We start from the raw sequence: 4,706 nt of genomic DNA, 5'->3' as shown, positions 1-4,706 counted from the left end.
TAGCTGGTCTGCCCTGTCTAGAAGAAGCGTTGGATTGCTTCAAGCAAGTGGGTCTGCTGCAGTTTGTTACTGATGAAGAGCATTGGAATGAAGAGCTGCTGCTACAATTCTATGCCACACTTCACATCAAAGGGTACAGCAGAGATCCGAAGACTTGGGTCCTGGAGTGGATGACTGGCAACGTTCATCACGAAGCCAATGCATTTGACATCATTGAGCTCACTGGCTTGCCCACTCCTGGCGATCTCTTCGAGCAAGGATGTCAGCTGCATGCTGAAGCTATTGAGAGCATCTTTCAGCGGCCAGAACCTGATATGAGTCAAATGCTCAGCATGATGAAGCCATTGCCCCAAGATGCTGCATATCCCACAGAGTTCTTCGTTGAAGACCTTGAGTACCTGCCCAGAACCATCTATCACATCATCCGGCGAACTCTCTGGCCTATCAAAGGGCACTCTCCAAATGCCAAGCTTCAGGGTGCAATGAAGACTTTGGTCTTCTATATACTTCATGGCAAATGCTTCAATGCACATGACTTCTTCATACGCCAACTTGCTGCATCAGGCATTGATCTGTTTGGTTTGAAGTTCTACGCCCCTTGGGTCATGCGGCTGATCAAGCTACACTCTGCCATCTCGTATCAGCCCTCAGCCCGCAACCATCGGATCTTCTTGCCTGACGTGGACATGTCTACTGAAGCCATATATTCTGAGCCTGCCAAGCAACCTCTAAGTCTTCAGAATGTAGACCATCAGAGTTTTACTCAGAACGTTGAAGGCGTTGAAGCAGTTTCTCGGGTGTATCCTTTGGCTGGCACTACACGTGCACCACACCCTGCTTCCACTGAAGCCACTGACAGTGCCACTGCTCCAAGACCCAAGAAGCGCACTCGTGTTCTCAACGACCGAGAGCTTCTTGTGGCTCTACATCAGAAACAGGATAGGCATCATGACTGGCTGAAGCGTCAGATGAAAAGCCTCTTGGTGGATGTTAATCGCACTTGAAATCTTGCCACCAAGAATGCTTTCGTTGCCCATGAAACCTGTCGCCGCACATGGAAAGGGCTCACGATGATGTGTTCTGAAGCTGATCTTCAAGAGGATGGCTTCTCTGAGAGATTCAAGTTTGACTCCCCACCTCCTCGAAGGGTTGTGCTGCTAGGAACTCCATCCCTTGAAGACTCTGAGTTCTCTTCCTCTGCTGCCACAGTGACTGCCAGAATTATTGAGGAAGAAGACGATGCTACTTCACCGCCACCTCCTTCAGCACCTCCAAGCTCTTCTGCACCGCCAAACAACACCAACAAACCTGCTACTTCACCTACTCCTCATGGGTACGAGTAGAGGCTCTATGTCTTCAAACCTTTTTGGTCATTACTGACAAAAGGGGGAGAAGCATATGATATTGATAGTCTTCAAGCGGGTCCATATGGGCGGGTGCCTTATATTTTTCTTCGTGCTTACAACTCTCGTTTTTGCTACATTTGGTTCTTATGAGTTGTAACACTTAAACTAGATGGTCGTCTGCTACTTATTTGCCACCTTGTTTTGTGAAGATAAATTCCGCATGTGCGACGATAAATTCCGCACTTAGCTCATTCTGCAGACGTCCATTTTCCATTATGCATGTCATTATATTCATATACTTTCACATGCATAGTGGATTGTCATCATAAGTTGAAGTGGATCTCCACAAGTACCACCTGCCATGTGCATTTGCATTCCAAAAGCAAATTAACTTATATGCACATCTTCAGGGGGAGCCCTTGCAACTTATGAAGACAATTCCTTATCCTTTACAATTTCACAGATTATATTCCCCATTGAAAACTTCAACTAGTTTGTCATCAATCACCAAAAAGGGGGAGATTGTAAGTGCATCTAGTGCCACCCCTAGTTGGTTTTGGAGTATTGATGACAAACCTAGTTGAGGGACTAATGTGTTTGTGAGAATTGCAGGATAACGCAGGTAGAAGTCCCTCATTGATTCGGTTTTACTACCAGAGATGACCCCTAAAAATGTATGAAGACATTGAAGTCAAAGGTGGTATATGAAGATATTCACATTGAAGACTATGACAAGAGAAGACACTATATGAAGCCTATGGAGCTCGAAGACTTAGATCTTTCGTAGTTCTTTTTCTTTTGTGTTGAGTCATAGGAACCACCATACTGTTAAGTGGGGTCCAAGAGAACCAGTAAGAATGACTGAAGTGATGCCTAAACCAAAAACCTATGTCTTCGAGTGAAGACTATGAGAGCGAATCTTGTCCAGAGTCGGACAAGTCAGCTTTGCTTGTAGCCCAAGTAAAGTCATCGTGTGAGTTTGAAATCTGACCGTTGGAACACGTGTCAGTTCCTTAGTGACCCAGGGTCATTTCGGACAAATCAGGTCGGGTTGCCAAGTGGCTATATATAGCCCACCCCCTACAACCATAAACGGTTGGCTGCTCAGATTGAAAGTACGGCTTTTGTCGTTTGAGAGCAACCCACCTCAAAGCCTTTGAGAGAGAATTCCTTGCGAGGATAAAAGCCCTAACCACCAGAGCCAGAGAGAATTGGGCATCACTTAAGTCTTCTTATCTGTGTGATTTGAAGACTTATTACACTTGAGGACTGTGCATCCTCTAGCCGGTTAGGCGTCGCGTTTTGAGCATCCAAGAGACATTGTGGATTTCCAGTGAACGAAGTCTGTGAAGGTTTGGGAGTCTACCTTGAAGACTTACCAGAGTGATTGGGCGAGGTCTATGTGACCTTAGCTCAAGTAGAATACGGTGAGGACTGGGTGTCCTGAGCTGCGTGTTCAGGACTGGGTGTCCGGGACTGTGTGTCCTAAGGTTTAAATACCTAGCCGCTCCAACCAGACGTACAGTTGTCACAACAACTGGAACTGGTCCAACAAATCATTGTCTTCAGCGAGTCACTGGTTTCATCTTCACTTCACTTTACTTACTGTTCCTCCTTGTGAAGTCATTGTATGTTTGCTCTATCATTTGTCTTCACTGAGTGACTGCGTGTTCTGTTTGGCTTCACAATATCTTCCTACCTGATCCTTACTACCTAGCTGCTATTAGTCTTTGTGCTTTCACTTCATTGAATACTTGACTATGGTTTGCCTAGTGTAGTCTACCTTCCGCTGCATGGTAATAGGTTTAATTTTATCGTTTGTCTTCAAAACTCCCATGTTCTGAAGACTTTCATAAAAATCGCCTATTCACCCCCCTCTAGTCGATATAACGCACTTTCATATACCTTTGTTCACTTTGCCATCCTTCTTATCCGCCAAATACTTGGGAAAGTTCCGCTTCCAGTGACTAGTCCCTTTGTAGTAGAAGCACTTAGTCTCAGGCCTAGGACCAGACTTGGGCTTCTTCACTTGAGCAGCAACTTGCTTGCCGTTCTTCTTGAAGTCCCCCTTTCTTTCCCTTTGCCCTTTTCTTGAAACTAGTGGTCTTGTTAATCATGAACACTTGATGCTCTTTCTTGATTTCTACCTTCATCGATTTCATCATTCATGAAAAGCTCAGGAATCGTTTTCATCATCCCTTGCATACTATAGTTCATCATGAAGTTCTACTAACTTGGTGGTGGTGACTAGAGAATTCTGTCAATCACTATTTTATCTGGAAGATTAACTCCCACTTGATTCAAGCGATTGTAGTACCCAGAAAATCTGAACACATGCTCACTGCTTGAGCTATTCTCCTCCATCTTTTAGCTATAGAACTTGTTGGAGAATTCATATCTCTCAACTCAGGTATTTGCCTGAAATATTAACTTCAACTCCTGGAACATCCATATGATCCATGACGTTCAAAACGTCTTTGAAGTCCCGATTCTAAGCTGTTAAGCATGGTGCACTAAACTATCAAGTAGTCATCATATTGAGCTAGCCAAATGTTTATGACGTCTGCATCTGCTCCTGCAATAGGTCTGTCACCTAGCGGTGCATTAAGGACATAATTCTTCTGTGCATCAATGAGGAGAAACCTTAGATCACGGATCCAATCCGCATCATTGCTACTAACATCTTTCAACTTAGTTTTCTCTAGGAACATATCAAAAATAAAACAGGGGAGCTAAACGCGAGCTTTTAATCTATAACATAGATATGCTAATACTACCAGGACTAAGTTTATGATAAATTAAAGTTCAATTAATCATATTATTTAAGAACTCCCACTTAGATAGACATCCCTCTAATCATCTAAGTGATCACGTGATCCATATCAACTAAACCATAACCGATCATCATGTGAAATGGAGTAGTTTTCAATGGTGAACATCATTATGTTGATCATATCTACTATATGATTCACGCTCTACCTTTTGGTCTCCAGTGTTCCGAGGCCATATCTGCATGTGCTAGGCTCGTCAAGTTTAACCCGAGTATTTCTACGTGTGCAAAACTGGCTTGCACCCGTTGTAGATGGACGTAGAGCTTATCACACCCGATCATCACATGGTGTCTGGGCACGACGAACTTTGGCAATGGTGCATACTCAAGGAGAACACTTTTATCTTGAAATTTAGTGAGAGATCATCTTATAATGCTACCGTCATAACTAAGCAAAGTAAGATGTATAAAAGATAAACATCACATGCAATCATAATATGTGACATGATATGGCCATCATCATCTTGTGCCTTTGATCTCCATCTCCAAAGCATCGTCATGATCTCCATCGTCACTAGCATGACACCATG

Source organism: Triticum urartu, chromosome 4, assembly GCF_003073215.2.
Source record: "Triticum urartu cultivar G1812 chromosome 4, Tu2.1, whole genome shotgun sequence".
NCBI classification, from domain to species: domain Eukaryota; kingdom Viridiplantae; phylum Streptophyta; class Magnoliopsida; order Poales; family Poaceae; genus Triticum; species Triticum urartu.
Note: the sequence above shows the minus strand (reverse complement) of the source record.